Source organism: Callithrix jacchus, chromosome 9, assembly GCF_049354715.1.
Source record: "Callithrix jacchus isolate 240 chromosome 9, calJac240_pri, whole genome shotgun sequence".
In the NCBI taxonomy this organism is placed as follows: domain Eukaryota; kingdom Metazoa; phylum Chordata; class Mammalia; order Primates; family Cebidae; genus Callithrix; species Callithrix jacchus.
This window is the reverse complement of record NC_133510.1, coordinates 4,595,265-4,620,109: the sequence shown is the minus strand read 5'-3', so window position 1 is coordinate 4,620,109 and position 24,845 is coordinate 4,595,265.

Sequence of the window (24,845 nt, the reverse complement as noted above, 5' to 3'; positions counted from 1 at the left end):
ATCAACAAGTGAGATTCACAACTGGGCATATTTTACAAGACTCCAGAATGCCAAGGACAAGAAAAGAAACTTTGCAGGAGATAGAAAGAAAAGACAGATCATTTACCAGAAATGATGGCTACAATGGAAGCGAAACTACTGAGCACTTTCCACACCTCACTGTGGTTTCCACTGTAGCCACGGTAAAGACCCGAGGTACGCAAGATCTACAGGAAGAAGCGATGTATTGGGATAACCATTTTTAAGTGGGCATATTTTATGAGGCTACAGAATGCCAAGGACGAGAAAAGAAACTTTGGTTTCGGGAATAAAAATAGCCTGTCATGGGATAGCCAATTTTCAGTAAAGCAAAAAGTGAAAGTAAACCTACAAAAGAGAACAAAGATGATAAACCAAAGTTTCAAAAGGTGTAGCTTAGCGGTTAGGGATGGGGAAAATTGAAGATGAGAAGTAAGGATTTGTAATGAGATTTGTACTTCCGAGGATTATGATGTTGAATGTCAGATGAGAGGCATGATGGAGAAGGGATTTCAACTAACCCTTCAAGTGGCAAATAATTTGAAATTCAAAACATCAAGAATCAGTATCTTGAGTATGGAAGTAAGAGTGTCTCATAAAGTTATGACCAAACTTTGGAGAGGGGTGAGTAGAGGAATGAAAGTTCTTTTCAACTCTGGAGAACTTCCTTCAATGTACTCTCTCTAGACTAGAGGGATGCTACAGTTTCTCTGTGAAGTCCATGCCCCCGATTCCAGTTCATACTCACTTAAATGACACGTAGACTTCACGGGCACCACATTACATGTGCTCGCTCACGACAGACCCAAACAGATATTTGTGGTATGGACTGCTTAAGTGGCAAGGTGGGGCCCAAGGCTGAGGGATGGGTAAAGGAGAAAATGTTCAGAGCCAGCTTGAAAAGAGTGGCAAAGTAGGAGAAATTTGCCTTTAGTGTCACTCAGTCTCCTAAGACTTGCCCCTAACCTTTTATTCAAGCCATCCGCTCCCAAACCCCTTGCCCATCTTCTTCCTCCCCTCACTGAAATTTATCTACCTTTACCCATTGCATTCAAGGAGCCATCTAGCTAACCCAGCAGTCCTCAAATTACGCTTGGATGAAACTATGAAATTCAGATGATCCTTTGCTACATTGCAGTTATTTTCCTCAATTTGCAATAATAATAATAAAAGTGATATAACTGACTAGAATGTTTTTAATTTAAAGTTATTTGCCACACATTTTCCTCAATTTGCAATAATAACAATAAAAGTAATAATAGTGTCTAGAATATTTTCTTTTTTTGATATATATTTTATTACACTTTAGGTTCTGGGGTACATGTGAAGAACATGCAGGATTGTTGCATAGGCATATACATGGCAATGTGGTTTGCTGCCTCCATCCCTATCTCCTATATCTGGCATTACTCCCCATGTTATCCCTCCCAAACTCCCTAACCCCTACTGTCCCTCCCCAGGTCACCCCAAACAGACCCCACTGTGTGATGCTTCCCTCCCTGTGTCCATGTGTTCTCATTGTTCAACACCCACCTATGAGTGAGAACATGTGGTGTTTGATTTTCTGTTCTTATGTCAGCATTGAATCTATATATTACTTTGGACAGTATGGCCATTTTTGCAATATTGATTATTCCGAACCTTGAGCATGGAATGTTTCTCCATCTGTTTGTGTCCTCTCTTATACGTTGAGCAGTGGTTTGTAGTTCTCCTTGAAGAGGTCCTTTACATCCCTCATTAGTTGTATTCCTAGGTATTTTACTCTCTTTGTAGCAATTGTGAATGGCAGTTTGTTCTTGATTTGGTTCTCTTTAAGTCTGTTATTGGTGTATAGGAATGCTTGTGATTTCTGCACATTGATTTTGTATCCTGAGACTTGGCTGAAGTTGCTTATCAGTTTCAGGAGATTTTGGGCTGAGACGATGGGGTCTTCTAAATATACAATCATGTCATCTGCAAATAGAGACAATTTGGCTTCCTATTTTCCTAATTGAATACCCTTTATTTCTTTTTCTTGCCTGATTGCTCTGGCTAGAAATTCCAGTACTATATTGAATAGGAGTGGTGAGCGAGGGCATCCTTGTCTAGTGCCAGATTTCAAAGGGAATGCTTCCAGTTTTTGCCCATTCAGTATGATATTCACCGTGGGTTTGTGTAAATAGCTTTTTTTATTTTGAGACATGTTCCATCGATACTTAGTTTATTGAGAGTTTTTAGCATAAAGTGCTGTTGTATTTTGTCTAAGCCCTTCTCTGCATCTACTGAGATAATCATGTGATTTTTGTCTTTGGTCTGTTTATGTGGTGAATTACGTTTATAGACTTGCATATGTTGAACCAGCCTTGTATCCTGGGTTTCCTACTTGATTGTGATGGATAAGCTTTTTGATGTGCTGTTGCAATCGGTTTCCCAGTATTTTATTGAAGATTTTTGCATCTATGTTCATCATGGATATTGGCCTAAAGTGTTTTTTTCTTGTTGAGTCTCTGCCGGGTTTTGGTATCAGGATGATATGGGTCTCATTAAATGATTTGAGAAGGATTCCCTCTTTTTTGGATTGTTTGGAAGAGTTTCAGAAGGAATGGTACCAGGTCCTCTTTGTATGTCTGGTCAAAGTGGACTGTGAACCCATCTGGACCTGGGCTTTTTTTGGTTGGTAGGCTATTAATTGCTGCCTCTACTTCAGCCCTTGTTATTGGTCTATTCAGGGTTTCAACTTCTTCCTGGTTTAGGCTTGGGACGGTGCAAGGTCCAAAAATTTATCCATTTTGTCCAGATTTACTGGTTTATGCGCATAGTGTTGTTTGTAGTAATCTCTGATGGTAGTTTGTATTTCTGTGGAATCAGTGGTGATATCCCCTTTATCTTTTTAATTACATCTATTTGATTCTACTTTCTTTTCTTTTTTATTAATCTGGCTCATGGTCTGTCTATTTTGTTGATCTTTTCAAAAAGCCACCTCCTGGATTTATTGATTTTTTGAAGGGTTTTTGCATTTCTATCTCCTTCAGTTCTGCTCTGATCTTAGTTATTTCTCATCTTCTGCCAGCTTTTCAGTTTTACCTTGTTCTCTAGCTCTGTCAGTTTTGATGATACGGTGTTGATTTTAGATCTTGTTTTGCTTCTCATGTGGGCATTTATGGCTATAAGTTTTCCTCTAGACACTGCTTTAAATGTGTCCCAGAGATTCTGGTACATTGTGTCTTCATTCTCGTTGGTTTTGAAGAACATCTTTATTTCTGCCTTCATTTCATTGTTTATCCAGTCAACGTTCAGGAGCCAGTTGTTCAGTTTCCATGAAGTTGTGCAGTTCTGAGCAAGTTTCTTAATCCTGAGTTCTAATTTGATTGCACTGTGGTCTGAGAGACTGTTTATTATGATTTCCGTTCTTTTGCATTTGCTGAAGAGTGATTTACTTCCAATTATATGGTCAATTTTAGAGTATAACTTGCTTTATATATCTGGGTGTTCCTGTATTAGGTGTGTGTATATTTAGGATCATAAGCTCTTCTTGTTGCATTGATCCTTTTACCAATATGTAATGCCCTTCTTTGTCTCTTTTGATCTTTGTTGGTTTAAAGTCTATTTTATCAGAGACTAGGATTGCAACTCCTGCTCTTTTTTTGCTCTCCATTTGCTTGGTAACTCTTCCTCCATCCCTTTATTTTGAGCCTATGTGTGTCTTTGCATGTGAGATGGGTTTCCTGGATACAGTATACCGATGGGTTTTGACTTTTTATCCAGTTTGTCAGTCTGTGTCTTTTGATTGGGACATTTAGCCCATTTACATTTATGGTTAATATTGTTATGTGTGAATTTGATCCTGCCATTTTGATTCTAGCTGGTTCTTTTGCCCATTAGTTGATGCAGTTTCTTCCTTTTGTCAATGCTCTTTACCATTTGGTATGTTTTTGGAGTGGCTGGTACTGGTTGTTTCTTTCTATGTTTAGCACTTCCTTCAGGAGCTCTTGTAAGGCAGGCCTGGTGGTGATGAAATCTCTGAGCAATTGCTTGTCCATAAAGGATTTTCTTTCCCCTTCTGTTGTGAAGCTTAGTTTGTCTGGATATGAAATCCTAGGTTGAAAGTTCTTTTCTTTAAGGATGTTTAATATTGGCCCCCACTGTCTTCTGGCTTGTAGGGTTTCTGCCAAGAGATCCACTGTGAGCCTGATGGGCTTCCCTTTGTAAGTAACCTGACCTTTCTCTCCGGCTGTCCTTAGCATTTTTTCCTTCGTTTCAACCCTAGTGAACCTGACAATTATGTGCCTTGGGGTTGCTCTTCTTGAGGACTATCTTTGTCATGTTCTCTGTATTTCCTGGACTTGAATATTGACCTGCTTTATGAGGTTGGGGAAGTTCTCCTGGATAATATCCTGAAGAGTGTTTCCAGCTTGGATTTATACTCTCTGTCACATTCAGGTACACCTATCAAACGTAGATTAGGTCTTTTAACATAATTCCATATTTCTTGGAGGATTTGTTCATTTCTTTTTACTCTTTTTTCTCTAATCTTGCCTTCTTATTTTATTGAGTTGAGTTGATCTTCAATCTCTGATATCCTTTCTTCTGCTTGGTCGATTTGGCTATTGAAACTTGTGTATGCTTCATGAAGTTCTCATGCTGTGTTTTTCAGCTCCATCGATTCATTTATATTCTTCTCCAAGCTGTTTATTGTCATTAGCATTTGTCGAATTTTTTTCAAGGTTCTTGGTTTTTTTGCATTGGGTAGAACATGTTCTTTTAGCTCAGATAAGTTTGTTTTTACCCACTTTCTGAAACCTGTTTCTGTCAATTCATCAGACTCATTCTCCATCCAGCTTTGCTCCCTTGCTGGTGAGGAGTCGTGATCCCTTGTAGGAGGAGAGGCATTCTGGTTTTGGGTGTTTTCATCTTTTTGCACTGGCTTTTTCCCATCTTAGTGGATTTATCTACCTGTGGCCTTTGTAGTTGGTAAGTTTTATATGGGGTCTCTGAGTGGACTTTTTTTTGTTGATGATGAAGTTACTTCTTTCTGTTTTTCAGTTTTCCTTCTAACAGTCAGGCCCCTCTGGTGCAAGAATGCTGGAGGTCCACTCCAGACCCTGCTTACCTGGGGATCACCTGCAGTGGCTGCAGAACAGTAAGGGTTGCTGTCAGTTTCTTCTTCTGGTGGGTATCCTTCCGGTAAAAAGATATCAGATGTCAGCCTGAGCTCTCCTTTATGAGGTGTCTCTTTGGATATATGAGGGTTGGGGAGCTGCTTGAGGAGACAGTCTCTCCCTTATAGGAGCACAAGTGCTGAGCTGTGAGCTCTGATGTTCTGTTCAGAGCTGCTGGACAGGTACATTTAAGTCTGCTGCAGCAGAACTCATAACCACGTGCTCTGTCCTGGAAAGGTGGGTCTTTATTTATAAGTTTCCGTAATGCTACTGCCTTTTTTCAGAGATGCCCTGCCCAGAGAGGTAGCCTAGTCACAGTCTGCCAGCAGAGGCATTGCTGAGCTGGCGTGGGCTCTGTCCAGCTGCTATGTGAACTTCCTTGAGGTTTTGTATATAGAGGTATAGTTAGAACTGCCTTGGTAATGGCAGTCTACCTCTGTAATGGCAGACTGCCTCAGTAGTGCTGGACTGCCTCCGTAATGGTGGATGCCCTTCCCCCCACAGAGCTGGACAGCCCTGGGTCCAGCTGTGCTTGCTGTGAAATTCTCAATCCAGAACATTTCAGATTGCTGGCCTTTGTGGGGGTGAGACCCACTGAGCCAGATCGCCTGGTTCCCTGTTTCAGCTGCCTTTTATTCAGTTGAAAGGTTGACTCTGTCTCCCAGGTGTTCCAGGCACCAGTTGAAACAACACCCAGATTTGTTTGAGTTTTTGTGTGGAGACCTGCTGCAGTGGCTGAAACACCCATGCTGGAAACTCATAGCACTTTTCCACCCAGGATTCTCCTGGTCTGTGGGCAGTAAAAATTAGTTTGGAAATGCAGTGATCACTCACCCTCTGCATTCTCACTGGGAACTGAACTCCAGAGCTGTTCCTATTTGGCCATCTTGGATTGCCTCCTGTCTAGAATATTTTCAATTTAAAAACCACAATTACTTTTGCACCAATCTAATATTTACCACATATTTACCTTAAAACCTGCGGTCTCCCCCTCAGCCCATATATATAAAATTATAGTAGCATGACATGGCATCTGATGTGGCATAAAATCACATAATTATTGGAAGGTTGATATGTTCATGCTTCATTGTATTACACATAGAAGCACTGTCACTTTTGGGTGCTTTCATTCAGAATAAGTTTGAGACCTTTGAAAATACGACCTCTGGAAAAAAATCTAACCTCTGGCCTGGACAAGAATATCCTGAAGCATTCAGAAACCTCTTAAAGGCAGTCTTTCCTCCAATTAAATGAGAATTTCTAGCCAATTAGCACATCAAAAGAAATAAGTTGGGGGCCTCTGGTACTTTCGATTGCATGTATGGGATTGCCGGCTACTTCCTCTCATAGTTGTAGCAGTGAGGAAGGAGTGTAGGCTTCAGAAGCAGGTATTTCCAAGCTCTGATACTTTGAGCAAGTTGCTTAATACCTGTGAGCTTTAGTTTCCTTGTTAACACAAGGAGAGCGATCCTGTTTCAGACTGTTCTAAGGATTATGTCAAATGATGTAATGATTCAGAACACACAGAACTGGCAGTGTGCTGCCACATTGTCAGGTAGAGGCTAGAATTCTGACACAGGAACTATGGGGACAATCGACTTCACTTCAGTGGTGGTCAGCAGGACGAGGTGGGGCAGGAGAGCTTCTATTCCCTTCTGAGCAAGGCTAGCGCTGCACACAGAAGTAAAAACTCAACTGCTATATTTCTCTGAAAGCATGTGTTATCCCGAAACATCAGGCTATAAACTCACTTTCAGAAACTGATGTGGAGGATCCAGTCCATTCACAGAGCAGCACAGACTAAACCGAAGACAAACACTTTTCAGCTGATTTAAATCTTTTCAGGATTACTTAAAAAAAAAAAAAAAAACTTGCAGGATTATTCTTTCTTTCTCTTCTGCCATTAAAATGTGTTTCCTCTAAAGGGAAAGTCTAGGGTTGTTTGGCTCACAGAAAATGTCACCGTTCTTTACTTAATCTTATTATATAAAGTATTTGGCTTTCTTAAACGCTGACTTTCAATGTGTATTGTAGCTGGCAAGGCAGTCATGGAATATTTTTATAAAATCACCTGGAAAATGTATCAGTGGGTTTTGCTGCACAACAGTAAACCCTCCTGCCATATATTCGAAAGGAGCATTGGCCAATTATGGTCCTAAGAAATGAACTGCCCACTGCTTCCTATCCATTTCTTAAGCAAACTTTCTTTCCAGTTTATTTTCCATAATGTAACCATTCTAGGCCACCACAAGCTGGGCTCATTCAGACCATATTTGTAGAACAAGGTGCCACTGAACTTTGCCAATGGGAAAAAAAAGAGAGAGCAGCCATTAATCTGTATCCACACAGGAAAGAAACAGGCTATTTTTGCTTCTAAAAGCTTTTTAAAAGAAGGGAAAAAAAAAACACATCACTCCTTAAAGCTGCTTTGTAGCTTTGTAGGCAAGCTGGCTGGCACCAGTAAAGACAACTGGAAGTGAAGCTCATATGAGAGATAGGATGAGGGATGGAAAGAGGGTTTCAGAGAGACTCACTGAGGACTGTCTCCAGCTTCTAGGTCTTTCCAGCCAAAGCTGGAGAAAGCTTTTGTGATTGCCGTAGTGATTCAGGCAAAAACAAATATGGCCATTTATGCATGAGTTCTGCAAAGCAGGCCCAGAGTAATATAGTCAGAAGTACGCCAAAACTTCATAAAAATATAGAAAATATAAAACTGGTTGCTTGGCAGCCTTGTTACCTGGAAACGTCAATTTGTTTTTTCTCCCAGGTAACATGACAAATTTTGGGTTTTTCACTTCGAGTCAGAAAATGACAAATTAAGGATGATTTCCTTGGGCAAGTTGTGCTGTGGCAGAGCCCGCCCACCAATTACAGGAATAAACCAGGGGTGGCTATGAGAAGCGGGAGCACAGGAGTCAGCATTCGATGAACGAGGACTTTAAACTAGGAGGGGCTTCTCCTGGTAGAAAGCCAACAAGGACCTGCCTCCCAAGACGACCAATTTACCACAATATCTTCACACGGCTACCCATGTTTCCTGTTTATATGTGCACCACTATCTCAGCCTGTTTACTGTTGCTGTGAAGGAATTCCAGAGACTGAATAATTTACAAAAGAGGTTTATTTGGCTCACAGTTCTGCTGGCTATACAGGAAGCATGGCACCAGCATCTGATCCTTGTGGGGGCCTCAGGCTGCTTCCACTTGTGGTAGAAGTGGAAGGGGAACTGGCTGTGTCACATGGTGATAGAGGAAGCATGAGAGAGAGAGAGAGTGCAGGTGCCAAGCTCTTTTTACCAGCCAGCTCTCACAGGAACTAACAGAGAACTCACAAACCCTCTTTCCATCCCTCATACTATCTCCGGGAGGAGCCTCACCTCCAGTTGTCTTTACTGGCCAGCTTGCCTACCAAGCTACAAAGCAGCCTTAAGGAGTAATGGGGTTTTTTTTTTTCCTTCTTTTAAAAAGCTTTTAGAAGCATAGAACCTATCCTTTCACACACAATCTTTTCATGGGGAATCTACCCCCATATCCGAAACACCTCTCATTTGGCCCCACCTACAACACTGGGAATCGAATTTCAACATGAGATTTGGAAGGGACAAACATCCAAACGATAGCATCCACCACGCTCTGCAAAGGAATGAAGGCAGTTTAGAAAAACACATTTATTAAATGTGTAAACAAATTGAATTTTAAAATAAATATAATAGTGTTACCTAAACTAGTACCTGAGATTTTAGTAATATGCAGATTAACTGCTTTTGATGTTTTACCTATATTTTTATCTACATTTTTAAAACACGCAACTTGCACATAGAACCTATGCTTTCACACACTGGGTATTTGTCCTAAGCAAGATTAGAGTTATTTAGAATTTCCAAAGGAATTTATTCCCAGAAATAGTTAAGTAAAGAGCACTGTAAGTGTTAAATGTAAGTGGCAAAAATGTAAAGTTGGTTCGTCCACATGTGCTAGATTTGGGCACTACTTGATGAGGAAGCTGGCACCCTGAGGAGACTTGCATGTTTCTGTTGAACTCCTGGGTGCGGGCCGTGAATGAGGCTCTTTAGAGTTCCTGTTCCAAAACACTTCCCGTGAGCGCTTTCTCTGGAGCCATACAGCCCTGCTTCCTCCGCCGTCCGCAGCTTGTGGGTGGGATGATGCTCTTTACTGCCTGCTAATCCGCCAGAGGAAGGGGAGCCACTCATTGCGGACTGCGGACAATATCCCTTCTCCACCCTTGATGAATGCCACTATGATTGTCTCTCCCCAAAGGAAATACCGTCTGGCCTTCATGATTTGAAGTTTCTTACTGAAGGGATGCCAGTAAAGCTTCCAAAGCTTGACAAAATGTGTCTGGGGCAGGGCATGGGGATAGAGGAAGGAGCGGAGTAAGAAATCATGCCTTTGGCCCAACCATCTTAATCTCTTATTCCACATGAGAAACTAGGCCCTCCAAGATGCCAACTTTACCTCGTCCGCCATCAGCCCTTCCCTACCCAGGGCTCCCTGCTTATAGTCTCCCACCCTCCCCCCACACACCTCACCTTCTTACAGAATTCTGACAACGAAGAAACCCTCACCCAAAGTACTGCTTCATAATCTCTGTGTGTGCGTTTAGGGGATGTCGCAAAGGAAGGGATTCTCAGACACCAACATACATTACCCATTGACTAAAATCGTGTTGTGTTTTACATATTTTTGCATAAGAATTATTTCAATCCTATCAAAAATGGATTGGGGAATCATCATGGTTCCTCAGGCAAATGTTCTCTTAGGTCTTCATATAGAGCAGCAGTTCCCAACCATTCTGGCACCAGAGAATGGTTTCGTGGAAGATAATTTTCCACGAGCAGGGTAAGGAGTGGGGGATGTTTTGGTGTTGAAATTGTTCTACCTCAGATCACCAGGCATTGGATTCTCCCACAACCTAGATCCCTTGCATGTGCGGTTCACAATAGGATGTGAGATCCTATAAGAATCTAATGCTGACAGGAGGCAGAGCTGAGGTGGTGATGCGTGCTGGCCTGCCACTCACCTGCTGTGCGGCCAGGTTCCTCACAAGCCATGAACCAGTACGAACTCCTGATATAGAGGACATCGGCAACTTCCCCTACAAACAATGCCCAGTCGATAGCCAGGTGCGGTGGCTCACACCTTTAGTCCCTTTGGATCTGGGAGGCCAAGGCAGGCAGATCATGAGGTCAGGAGATCGAGACCACCCTGACCAACATGGCAAAATCACATCTCTACTAAAAATACAAATATTATCCAGGTGTGGTGGCAGGTGCCTATAATCCCAGCTACTTGGGAGGCTGAGGCAGTAGAATTGCTTGAACCTAGGAGGCAGAGGTTGCAGTGAGCTGAGACCACACCACTGCACTCCAGCCTGGGCAACAGAGCAAGACTTGTCTCAGAAAAAAAGAAAAAAAAAGAATACCCAGTGGCTTCCCTTTTGGCTATTCCTCACATAATTCATCTGCATAAGCTGAGGAGTCCTTACTCACTTTGTAATTACTTGTTTATATGTCTGTCCCCTCCTGCTAAACTAATTAATTTCTTGAGGGCAGGTTGTATGTCTGACACTTGCTTCTATCCCCAATGCCAAGCACATTGCCAGGCTTTAAAAGTGTTTACTAAGTGAATGAATAATCACAAGAGAATGTTTGAAGATAAAGGAACGGAAATGCTATGTTAAAATAGGAAACAGATTTTAAAAATATCAATAACTATCTTATTTACACCAAGACGGAATCTGCTAAGGAGCATAAACAGCAGACAGGAGTGTTTTACCCAAGATGTCCCCACGGCTTTCCTGTCTATCAAAGTTATTGTATGTGTGCTCAGCTTACCCTTGTGTTTCCCCCATATGAGCTCAGATTCCACAGTTTCCATGTAGCTATATTTATCCCTAAACTTCATTTTGGATACAATATGGGCCCACGAGGCTATCGGGGGAGAAAGTGAAACCATAAGGCAGAGTGACCTAGATTCTCTTTCGGGGTCCCTTGAGCCCATGCTATATGTAGGCCATTTGGTTTGAGTGACAGGCAGACCAGTGAATGATACTAGAGTGTCTTTCATTTGTAGCTGCATATCATAATCAATCAGCCTTTTAAAGAGAAAGGAGCCTCTGGAGAAGTGGAGCTCGGAATATGGTCTGCTTAGCGATCTGTGCTGAAAAAGGAAGGCAGACGTTTAGCATAAATGGACATACTGTTACATAAGGCTTTTTCTGGACAAAAATATCAAAGATGGGAGAATTTCCTTCTCCCCACCCCTCCCCATCCCAGTATACACAGAGGCAAGTGTCCATGTAAATGGTTTATTTTCGTTTGCTAGGGCTGCCGTAAGAAAACACCAGACTGGGTGGCTTAAATACCACAAATGTATCTTCTCACAGTTCGGAACACTGGAAGTCCACGGTCAAGGTGTGGGTAGGGAGGGTTTCTCCTGAGGCCTTTCTCCTTGGCTTGTAGATGGTCACCTTTTTAGGTGCCCTCACATGGTCTTTCCTCTGTGTGCAGGCACCCCCAGTATCCCTCTGTATGTCCAGATTTACTCTCTTTTTACAAGGAACCAGTCAGATTGGATTAGGGCCCACCCAAACATCCTGCTTTTAACTTAATTGCCTCTTTAAAGTCCCGATCTCCATCACCTTTTAGGCCTTTGGGCTAAGACCTAGTGTAGTATCAGTTCTTAGCAGTTTAAAGGCACTGTCTTCAAATACAGTCACCCCCTGGGGTACTGGGCACAGGGCTTCAGCATATAAATGGGAGCAGGGTGGGGGAGGGGGATACCATTGGCCCATAACATGGTTGCATATCATATTCTTTGAATTTAAAAGTCCCAGTGCCAACCTAATTAGCAAATGGCTTGATTTGTCACAGCAGAGGTACTTTCAAATGACATTGAGGTTAAGGAAGGAACTAAGCATAATAATGACAAAATTAGGGATCAGTTTCTGAGGAAACCAGATGAGGCTGCAGACTGAGGACCAAGAGTTTGGGTTATTTTGTTTTTAAAACAAAACAAAAAGGATGTCAAGTTCAAACTCAACCTGGGGCAAAAATCTCAATACTTTCCGGTCCAAGCAGATAACATCAATGTGGGCTTCAGCCTACCGTAAAAAAAAAAAAAAAAAAAAAAAAAAGGCAAATGGAATAGCATGACAGTAGCAAACTAGAAAGGCTCTGTCCTCAAGGCAATCAAATGCCATGTTCTCATACACATCAGCCAGTTTGTGAGCCCTGAAGTAGACACCAAAGAAAAACTTGGCTACACCCTCAAAAGATGTCCTTCCCATATGCCCCGTGACCGTTCGTCTTCTCTCTCCTTGTTTTTCTCCAGCCCTGTTCAGAAAAGTTCTTTGATTTGTGGCCGCCCAGGGCTTCAAGCCGCTGACCTTGAAGCAGCTTGAAGTTGGAGCGTCACAGGAGCCAACTACCCTGTTCCCAATCAGTGCTGGCCACGAAGGCAGTCACTCCCGTGCAAGCGTATTCTTGCTCGTGACCCTTCTCCGCTAACTTGGTTGGCACATGTACAGCAGCATGCTTGAGACCCGGATGAAACTCCAAGACCAGAAAACTAGAACAAATGTAAACCTGCAGGGCCAATCAAGCATTGAGTCAGAGCCAGAGGAGCAACGGAAATCAAGGATTTGTGAATGCTATGAGGGAGCATGAGGCGGCACATCCAGAGCCTAAGCCAGTGGTTTCTGATGGAGTAATAAGTAGATGATGGGATATTTCAGATTTATTTAGGAACCCTTTTCAAAATACAGATGCCTACTCCCCACCTCTACTGAATTTTTATGACAGGAATAGGCTTAGCCGCCAGTGGAGTCTCAAGAACAAAGGGAATCAGAAAAGGTACAGACTGAAGCAATTCGTTAGCCATGGCTACCTGAGCAGTCTCTTCATCAGTTAGTATTAGAAGATAACACCTATTCCTCTTTCCTCATGTTTTCTAAGAAAAGAGCTTTTAGTGTCACTTCTGGCCAACCCATTCCTATAATTGCTCTACCTCAAGGGGCTTGGAAAAATTTATCTTATGGTTGAATTTGGGAATGATAAACTGGATGTCTTAATTTAGGTGGCTTCAACAAAATACATTTATTTCTCACCATTCTAAAGGCTGGGAAGTCTAAGATTAATGTGTAGGAAGTTTCAGTGTCTGATGAGGGCTCCTCTCCTGGTTCAGAGAGCATTACTTTCTTACTGTGTCCTCACATTGCAGAAAGAAGGCAAGAGAGCTCTCTCTCAGATCTTTTCATAAGGCACCAATCCCATTCATGTGGGCTCCACCCACGTGACATAATCATCTCCCAAAGACCCCCACCTCCTGATACCATCACATTATGGTTAGGATTTCAACATATGAATTTTGGGGGGATACAAATATTTAGTCCATTCAGCTAGGCATGCTTAACTCAGCTCTGCCCTTCTTCCTGTTCAGGAAGCAGCTTACCCAGAAACAGTGTAGGTTACCCTAAGGACCAGCTCTGCCCAACAGCAGGGGTGGAGATGGTATGTATGTCTTGGTCCAACATTGTATGTGTCTCTTTGATAAGCCTGACAAATTCTGGGGCTCAGTACTAGTAAGGTCATTTTGATAATAGACCTAAAGTTCAATCTTCTAAACCACTGTTTGTACCACATCTGTCATTCTGTTTTGTACAGAACCTGAGGATACAAAAGTTCCAACAGTAAAGTCATATCAAATTCTTTTGTGGTAAAAATGATAAAATATGAGATTGCTCTGTGATTAACAAGACTGTGGGGAGAAATAGTGGTGTATCCTAACAGATCATTTCTCTCATACTGGCACAAGTGAACATGAAGGTAAATACACACACACACACACACACACACACACACACACACACACAATGTAGCATCTCCTATATAAAAATAGAGCCAATACACTTCAAGGCACAAACTCGTAGTTCTTTTTTTATATTGTACTTTAGGTTCTGGGGTACATGTGCAGATCATGCAGGATTGTTGGATAGGTACACACATGGCAAGGTGGTTTGCTGCCTTCATCCCCCCATCACCTATATCTGGTATTTCTCCCCTCATTATCCCTCCCCACCTGCCCCACTCTAAGCTGTCACTCCCCGACCCCACAACTGACCATAGTGTGTGGTGCTCCTCTCCCTGTGTCCATGTGTTCTAATTGTTCAACATCTGCCTATCAGGGGGTGATATCATGCGGTGTTTGGTTTTCTGTTCTTGTGTCAGTTTGCTGAGAATGATTTCCAGATTCATCCATGTCCCAATGAAGGACACAAATTCATCATTTTTTATGGCTGTGTAGTATTCCATGGTGTATATGTGCCACATTTTCTTTATCCAGTCTGTTGTTGTTGGGCATTTGGGTTGGTTCCAGGTCTTTGCTATTGTAAACAGTGCCGCAGTGAACATAAGTGTGCATGTGTCTATATAATAGAACAATTTATAATTCTTTGAGTATATACCCAGTAATGGGATTGCTGGGTCAAATGAAATTTCTATTTCTATGTCCTTGAGGAGTCACCACACTGTCTTCCACAATGGTTGCACTAATTTGCACTCCCACCAACAGTGTAAAAGTGTTCCTATTTCTCAACATCAGTATTTTATTGAAGATTTTTGCATTTATGGTCATCATGGATACGCGCCTGAAGTTTAATTTTTTTGTTGAGTCTCTGCTGGGTTTTGGTATCAGGATGATTCTAGTCTCATAAAATGATTTGGGAAGGATTCCCTCTTTTTGGATTGTTTGGAATAGTTTCAGAAGGAATGGTACCAGCTCCTCTTTGTATGTCTGGTAGAATTTGGCTGTGAACCCATCTGGACCTGGGCTTTTTTTGGGTGTAGGCTCTTAATTGCTGCCTCAACTTCTGCCCTTGTTATTGGTCTATTCAAGTTTTTAACTTCTTCCTGTTTTAGTCTTGGGAGGGTGCAAGTGTCCAGAAGTTTATCCATTTCTTCCAGGTTTACTGGTTTATGTGCATAGAGGTGTTTGTAGCAATCTCTGATGGTAGTTTGTATTTCTGTGGGATCAGTGGTGATGTCCCCTTTATCGTTTTTTATTGCATCTATTTGATTCTTCTCCCTTTTCACTTTGATTAATGTGGCTAGTGGTCTATTTTGCTGATCTCAGAAAACCACCTCCTGGATTTATTGATTTTTTGAAGGGCTTTTTGTGTCTCTATCTCCTTCAGTTCTGCTCTGATCTTAGTTATTGCTTATCTTCTGCTAGCTTTTGAGTTTTTTTTATCTTGTCCCTCTAACTCTTTCAATTTTGATGATAGGGTGTCAATTTTAGAACTTTCCTTGCTCCTCACCTGGGCATTTATTGCTATGAATTTCCCTCTAGACACTGCTTTAAATGTGTCCCAGAGATTCTGGTACATTGTGTCTTCATTCTCGTTGGTTTTGAAGAACATCTTTATTTCTGCCTTCATTTCATTGTTTATCCAGTCAACGTTCAGGAGCCAGTTGTTCATTTCCATGAAGTTGTGCAGTTCTGAGTGAGTTTCTTAATCCTGAGTTCTAATTTGATTGCACTGTGGTCTGAGAGACTGTTTGTTATGATTTCCTTTCTTTTGAATTTCCTGAGTGATGATTTACTTCCAGTTATGTGGTTGATTTTAGAGTAAATAAGACGCACTGCTGAGAGGAATGCACATTCTATGGATTTGGTGTTAAGAGTTCTGTAGATGTCTATTAGGTCCACTTGGTTCAGATCTGATATTCAAGTCCTGGATACCCTTGTTGATTTTCTGTCTCATTGATCTTTCTAATATTGACAGTGGAGTGTTAAAGTCTCCCACTATTATTGTGCAGGAGTCTAAGTATCTTTGTAGGTCATTAAGGACTTGCTTTATGTATCTGGGTGCATATATATTTACAATAGTTAGCTGTATTGGGTGCATATATATTTAGAATATACAATACAATCAATACACCCAATACAATCTCCTGTATTGGGTGCATATATATTTAGAATAGTTAGCTCTTCTTGTTGTATTGATCACTTTACCATTATGTAATACCCTTCTTTGTCCCTTTTGATTTTTGTTGGTTTAAATCCATTTTATCAGACTAGGATTGCTACCCCTGCTTTTTTTTTTTCCCTCCATTTGCTTGATAAATCTTCCATCCCTTTATTTTGAGTCTATGTGTGTCTTTGCACATGAGATGGGTCTCCTGAATATAGCACACTGATGGGTCTTGGCTTTTTGCCCAATTTGCCAGTCTGTGTGTTTTGATTGGGGCATTTAGTCTGTTTACATTTAATGTTAATATTGTTACATGTGAATTTGATCCCGCCATTTTATTACTGGTTGGTTGTTTTGCCCTTTTGTTGGCATAATTTCTTCATTGCATCATTGGTCTTTACCATTTGGTTCTCTTTTGCAGTGGCTGGTACTGGTTTTTCCTTTCTGTGCTTAGTGCTTCCTTCAGGAGCTCTCATAGGGCAGGTCTGGTACTGACAAAATCTCTCAGCAATTGCTTGTCCATAAAGGATTTTATTTCTCCACCACTTATAAAGCTTAGTTTGGCTGGATGTGTTGAAATTCTGTGTTGAAAGTTCTTTTCTTTAATGATGTTTAATATTGGGCCCCACTTTCTTCTGGCTTGTAAGGTTTCTGCTGAAATATCCACTGTGAGTGTGATGTGCTTCCCTTTGTGGGTGACCCGACCTTTCTCTCTGGCTGCCCTGAGTATTTTTTCCTTCATTTCAACCCTGATGAATCTGACAATTATGTGCCTTGGGGTTGCTCTTCTAGAGGAGTATTGTTGTGGTGTTCTCTATATTTCCTGTATCTGAATGTTGGCCTGCCTTGCTAGGTTGGGGAAGTTCTCCTGGATAATATCCTGAAGAGTGTTTTCCAGCTTGGATTCATTCTCCCCGTCATCTTCCGGTACACCCATCAGGCGTAGATTAGGTGTTATCACATAATCCTATATTTCTTGAGGACTTTGTTCATTTCTTTTCACTCTTTATTCTCTTTTCTTGCCTTCTCATTTTATTTTGTTGAGTTGATCTTCAATCTCTGATATCCTTTCTTCTGCTTCATCTATTTGGCTATTGAAATTTGTGTATGCTTCATGAAGATCTTGTGCTGTGTTTTTCAGCTCCATCAAGTCGTTTATGTTCTTCTCTAAGCTGGTTATTCTAGTTAGCATTTCATCTAACCGTTCTTGAAGGTTTTTAGTTTCTTTGCATTGGGATAGAACACGTTCCTTTAACTCAGAGAAGTCTGTTATTACTCACCTTCTGAAGCCCGCTTCTGTCAATTCATCAAATTCATTCTCCATCCTGCTTTGTTTGCTTGCCGGTGAGGAGTTGTGAGCTCGTGGTGGGGGAGAGACGTTCTGGTTTTTGGTGGTTTCATTCTTCTTGTGCTGGTTTCTTCCCATGTCGTTTGGATTTATACAGTTCTGGTCTCAGGTAGCTGCTTGGGGAGGCGGCCTTTCCTTTGTCTGCCTGTAGGGGCGCTGCTGGGCTGCCCAGATTCAGTGGAGCTGCTGCATCTTTTATTTACCCAGGAAAATTAGGCCGGCTTCTGCAAGGACCTCTTTCCCCGCCCTCATCCCCCATCCCCCCTCCACCCCCGCCAAGCTCAATCGTTCCCGGTCGCTCTCTAACTGATGCTCTGGGTGGGTAACTCTGGAGTGAGAGTGTTTAGCCTGCTGGGCTTTGTGCAGGGAGGTGACCGTCCTGCTGTTTGGGCTGTTTCCCTGCCTTCAGTTCCCCTTCTTACTAGGGGGGGCAGGTAGCTCCATCCCACCGGCTATTTGGCCTTCTCGGTGTCCGCCAGTGCTTCTGCCTAGATCTGTGCTGACAGCCCCGGCTCCGGCCAAAGTTGCTGTTCTGCCCTGTTCAGGCAGCTCCCTGCGGCTTTTCAGCCCGGTGAAGGTCTGTTCTGCGGGTTGTAGGGGGCTTGGGGGGAGCACTGTTCTGTGGGTTGTAGGGGCTTGGGGGGAGCACTGTTCTGTGGGTTGTAGGGGCTTGGGGGGAGCACTGTTCTGTGGGTTGTAGGGGCTTGGGGGGAGCACTGTTCTGTGGGTTGTAGGGGCTTGGGGGGAGCACTGTTCTGCGGGTTGTAGGGGGCTTGGGGGGAGCACTGTTCTGTGGGTTGTAGGGGCTTGGGGGGAGCACTGTTCTGCGGGTTGTAGGGGGCTTGGGGGGAGCACTGTATCTGAACCACAGTCCTGGAGGGGGGTTGCTCCCTGTCCTCCAGTCGGTTGCACGCACCTCCTTGGTGAGGTAGTGCCCAACCTTGCCTAAACTTGCCCTATTTACTTTATACCCACTGCCCGACCAGGCCCCCAGAATGAACCCGGTACCTTGTTTGGAATTGTGGAAACCGCTCGGCTTCTGCATCTCTCTCGCTGGGAGCTGCTTTCTGGAGCTGCCTCTTATTCAGCCATTTTGGGATCCCTCCTCCCTGTAACACCCAGAGTTCTTTATTAAAGTCTCCACAATACAATCACTAATTCTGTAGCATCTTCCTACATATCAAATATCTTTGAAATATGTAATTTTAAATGACAAAACATAACCTCATTTGAAAAATTCATCATCTATGACCAAACGTTGAACCTAGACGTTTGTGCTATAACCTTTAAAAGTGGACCACATGTTATCAAAACCCATCACATTTTTCTGAGGTTGGTGTGAAACATACTAATTTAATATGAAAAATATTTTTCAATATGGCTAACATTTCAACTACCTAGGAAACAGTTGAAATAGTAACCCACTTCGCTGAGTCAAAAGGTATTTATTAACGTTTCCTAAAGTGCAGAGTAACCAAGAAATCCACTTAAGTCTTCTTTCAAAAAAAAAAAAAAATTAAAGGTAAGAAAAATAACCTACTAATTTGGGGTAAACAAAGGAGGTGCAGCCAGTAGGGGTGGGATGACCTAAAAGATCATTGTACAGACTTTGTTTTGTATGGCCAAGTCCTTCAAAGCAGTGAGGCCGAATTTCCCCAAAGATGAAATTTTGGAGGCCACAAGATTCTAGAGTCAAAGACAGCTTCTTGACATGAATGAGATTTGAGAGGAAGAGAAATGTTACATGTTTTCTGAAATAGAGTAGAAACCTTGAAAAGCACTACTCCAAAGTTAAGTAGCAATTCATAGAGGATAGGGTGTGTAGATGCCTGAAGATGGCCACTGTGAAGTCTGGCTGTCCCCATTTATGGTCAAGCTTTGCACTGAGAGATGCCTGTCGCTGAGAAACACTGGACTCTGGACTAAGAGCTTACACAAAACTGAACACAATGGTTGTCTTCTTTTCTGGAACTGAATAAATCTTCAGGTTCTTGTATCACATAAGGGAGTGAGGAGAGCCTACATTGTTCTCCGTATCACCCTTCTTGACAACCAAATAAAGAAATACTACATTAGATCTATTCCATCAAGTTGCTTGTTGATTCATAAAACTATTTCACACTCTGCGCCATCCTGGTGTCTGCACACTAGATTGTGTTTTGTCAATGTGGCATTGCCACTCCAGCCTGAGGCTAGAAACATCTTCCAAATATCCTTCCCATAATGTCCTGGGTTAAAGCTGGCCATGAGAGGTCCTTGTATGACATTTGGAAAGCAGAAGAGCAACAGAAGCCATTACTCTGGGAAGCTGATGGCAATCAGACAAGGTGACAGACAGTGTAAATGTGCCTAAAGGGCTCCAGCTTTCAGCTTGTTTTCTCAGCATCTGGCTTTGCCAACCAAAAGGAACTCAAACTAATCACCAAATACTTGGCCATATTTCCCTTAGAGGTGGCAGCTTCCACAGACCTCACCATGAGCTCTTCCTTTACATGGCACTTCAGTGGAATACTCTTTGGCAAATTCTGCTCAAAACCAACATTTTGGGGGCTTTCTGTACTGAGAATTTTCTCACAAGTTCTGCCCTGCACATCAGCACCAATGCTTCAGGCTGTGGTGTTAGTGATTTTTTTCTGATCCCCTGATTCCTCTCTTCTTGATCTTCGTTTTCCTAACTCCTCCCACATATGCATATATCCTAATTTCTATCGTAAATCCCACACTATTTTAGTGATTGCTTTCTTGCGTGAATCATGATGGTTTAAGCTTGGTACTGAATCTGATTTCAGATGAACAGAATCTCAGCGGAAGGAATCTGGAATTTGTTCGCTGTTCTGATTCAATATAAAGGCATTAGTAACTCTGCTGCTGACAGTAAATGGGCTAACAGTGGTCCATGACATCCAGTGGCGTAAAACTGTAATTATGACTTGAGAACACCTGCAAGTGAGTGCCATCAACAGTGAAGGGTTTTGCATGACCAAGTTGCTGCATCCATCTGATATTATACTGGAAATTAAGAAAAACTGAGTAGTTCCTTGTCTATTTGTGACACTTGCAGAAGGAAAATTGTCATTTCAGAGGTTTAAATTTTCCAATTATGACAAAGTAAGGATCTAGAAAACCATTTGGAACTTGCCCGAAAAAGAAATTCTTACCTCCTGTACACACAGGATTAATATTTCCAAATTTATTAATTTGCAATGCAAGTTGAATTCATAGCTGAGCATACCCCAATTCTGCTGAATCCCTGCCTTCCAAAAAAAAAGTAGCTCTTCAGTTTTTCTCTGAAGAGCTGGCAATGACCTTTCCTAAGATAGTGACTTTGCAGGAAATAATGATCCTCCTCAAGACCCATTTCTACCACTTCCATTGTTTCTAGACCTATAACCAGTATCTGGTCCCAGTAGGACCCAGAAGCTGGGTTCAAAGAATGGCTCGGGAAGAGGTTCCATGTTTCCCAAAATAATGACCAGATTTTACTAATTTATACTGATGAAAACCTGGGGAATATATACGTGAATGGATTTTAGGGATACTGGATCAGGTGGAAAGAAATTCATGTTGGATTGTGCAACATTTATTTTTAAGGTGCACTACTCAGATATTCTGAATTCAGGGTGTTATCCTGAGCACCTTGGCATGGCTTTAACAGTTTGCTTAAACCTGGACGCAAAGATGGCCTCAGCTGTACAAAGTTGAGATGCCAGTTCTTCTTTTGTATATTATATCCAAATGTGTATGGAGATTGGAAGGCTGGAGTGTATTTAGGTGCCCGCCTACTGCCTACATGTTTCTCCTGAAAGATTCCAGAGGACAGACTCCTTCTCCAAGGTTTTATAAAAGTGTTGAAGGTGCACAGCATCCCAGAAGCACTGTGTGGTGGCTGTCTTCTAGAGGATAGGAATGACAGGAGGAGATGTTTCATTTAACTGGGCTCCTGAATTCACTGGAGATGATGGGATCCCAAAGTAGCAGCACTTGATGTCCAGGAAGGGGGTTGTAGTTATTGTCGTGGGTGGAAAAGCTAAGTCATCAGGGAGTTTTCACCTACAGAGTTCTTTGGTATTGGCTAATTGATTGTTCTCTCACTAGGACTGAAATAGATGGGCAGACTCCTAAAGTTTAATTTGATTTGTCTTGTTCTGGTGAGGAGACAGTCTTGAATCACTTTCATACAGAGGTGTGGCTCTTCAGCCAATTTCCAGACATTAGCTTGTTGCCAGGCCCTGAGCCCCTTATATGGAGAAAAGATCAGGTTTTCTTTAAGATGATCCTTCTACCCTTTTAAAACATACAGTGTAAATCTTCCTCTAATGCTTTTCTAAAGGGATTGATAACCATTTACCTATTTACCAAATTAACTGTGCATTGGAAAAAGAAATTAGCCATTTTTTTTTTAGCAATTTCTGTTCAATGGCTCTGAACCAACATAATTCCTAGGAATGCAAAACTTTATTATTGCTATAATTTGGATGTCCCCTCCAAAACTCCTGTTGAAATTTAATTGCCATTGTAATAAGTGTTGAGATGGAACCTTGATCAAAAAATGAGTTATTAGCTAATGAAAAGGGTCATGAGTTGTGGTTAATTTCTGTTTATTCCGTTTAACTACAGTATCATATTTAGTTTAGGAATAAAGGGAATGGCATTAGTAAAATAGATAAGCCAAGTTTTATAGTACCTTGAATTCTCATAGCCAAGTCTCAACACCCTCATTTGATGAGCCTGTGTTTTCTGTAAATTGCTCCAAAAAGAGACACATTTCATTTAACTATCATGTTGACTGTAACAAAACGATTGGTGTGAATTTACTTTGGAGATTTGCAAACTCAAGGCAGTTTTTCAGGTGGAGTGGGGGAGATTGGTGGAGGCTCCGGGTTAAACTGTTGGAAATTCCAGGCTACTCTACACGATGAGGGCATTTAGCAAACATAAAAGCAGCGTGGAAAAAAAACTTTTTGTAAAATTCGGTTTTTATAGCATTAATCTCCCTGTGAGATAATAATCTCCAGATATAATAAACGAGAAAGAGTAAGCAGAATCCACGTTAGAACAGCCTCTTCCCTCCACACACTCATTTCTTCTTAAACCTTTTAAAATTCAAAAGGTGAAGTGATATGGAAACTGATCAAACATCAGCCTCAAAGCTGATGAGAAATACTTTGTTCATGTTATTAAATTTTGGATTATTGTTTCTCTGCATATTTATTTACCAGTGAACCAAAGGTTAATTCTGTCTGTAAATTAAATGGATTTGTAATTAGAGCCTTTTGTTTAATTTGCTTTAAAGATCATTCCTGTTTATGTGTGGACCGAAATTTCATTTTTAAATGTAATTGCTTTTAAATCCCAGAGGATGCTAATGTAGATTCAGACCAATACATTTTAATACCACCCTCTTTCTAGTGGCTTCCAATTAGATGTTGCTGAGAGCATAACCTCCAGAAGTTCTAGAATATTGTACACCTGCAGCAGCTTCCCCAGCCACATTCATTGTGGAGCAGAGAATACAAACTCTTCAATAAGTCAGCCTTACCAGACAGAGCCCAGGAAACAGGAAAAATAACTACAATCCAAGCAGTTCCTATTTTTCATGTCTACATTGGACCTCTCTGAAAAGTCATCTCCAAAGGTTAGGGGAGACTTTAGATTGAGTCCAGGATATTTCACCTGTGTTGTAGCCCATGGCTCAGCCATGTCCCAAAGCTAAATTATTTATCCCAACTTTTTACATCACAAACCCTTCCCTAAGCCAGATTGTGTGGGGGCTGGGCAATGGCACTTAGTGATTTTTTTTTTTTTTAAGTCACTGTATGTCACTGGACAAGAATAGACAAAGAAAGTTGTCTTTAGTTAACTCTTCTCAGAGAAAACTGCTTTTAGATGGAATAAACTCCTCTGAAGGTGTGGGCACAGGTTAGGGGAGATTGGACACTGACATAGTGTAACCAGGTTTTCCTTGGGTGCTGGTGAGGCACAGCTCCTCCGAGAGAATGCTGTGGGTTCTTGGTCTCTAATCTCTTAATGAATAAGCGATGGGACCACTGCAGGTGCACCATATGCTCAAAAAAGTAAATATCAGACCCAAGAAGTGTTGCAGAAAAGTGATTTTATTTAGGTAAAGAGAAGGAAAGGAGAAGAAGAGAAAGACTCCCATGAAGAGTGTGGAAGGGGATTCCAGAAGGGAAATCCTTCCAGGCCTGTGGATACAGACTTTTATCCTGGGAGGAACCCCCACCTTCTCTAAGACCCTGGGCCAATGAAAGGAGTTCCTTAGAACTTCCACTGGAGTGATTGACTTTTAGTTTCTTCCCACGCCTGTGAAATTCAAACATAAACCGTTAAATCTCCCGGATGGAGAGAGATGGGAGCAGGGCATGGCACTGGGAAATTCTTGCCCTTAAAACTATGCCCCTACGTGCACCCAGAAAGAGAACACATTCCCTCAATAGTTTGACTGTGTCCCCACTCAAATCTCATCTTGAATTGAAGTTCCCATAATCCTTAAGTGTAGTGGGAGGTAATTGGATCATGGGGGTCGTTACCTCCATGCTGTTCTTGGTAGTAGCGGATGAGTTCTCATGAGATCTAATGGTTTTATAAGGGGTTTCCCCCTTTGCTCCATTCTCCTTCTCTCTTGCACCATGTGAAGAAAGAGATGTTGCTTCCCCTTCCACCATGATTGTAAGTTTCCTGAGGCCTCCCCAGCCATGCAGAACTGTGAGTCAAAAAGCCTCTTTTCTTTATAAATTACCCAGTCTTGAGTATTTCTTCATAGCAGTGTGAGAACAGACTGATACAGGCACCCTCAGGGACCTCACTGACACTGCCTGCCTTCTAAGGAAGCTACATCTGACTGATCACAGTGTGTATGTGTTGAGTGTGTGTGTTTGTTTGTTTTGCTAAGAGGAAACTGCAAGTTTCAGGCCAAAAGAGACTTTCTGGTGATAACTATAGAAAAGCCAAGAACTGCCACTACTGGCTCTTTCTTTTTCCTTCTTTCATACTTTATTCAGTAGTTTCTTAAGATAAATATTGAAGGAATATTCAAAGAATGGCAATTTGAAGAATTACTGAATTCTTACAACCATCCACAGAGCTCACATGTAATAGCTGGGCTCTGCCTCTGCTGTCTTCACCACAGCATGAAGAGATTAAGATATGCTAGGTAGCCCCTATAAACCATGTCGCCTCACCTCTATTTTGAGGCTATAGAAAAAGGAAAAAGAAAAAAAAACAGGCCTCCATCCCTACATCAGCCTCACACATGCCAGGAACTCTGCAAAACTCTGCTTAGAAGATTTAACACCACATTAAATAAGCACTGCAATGAGATTTTCATTTCA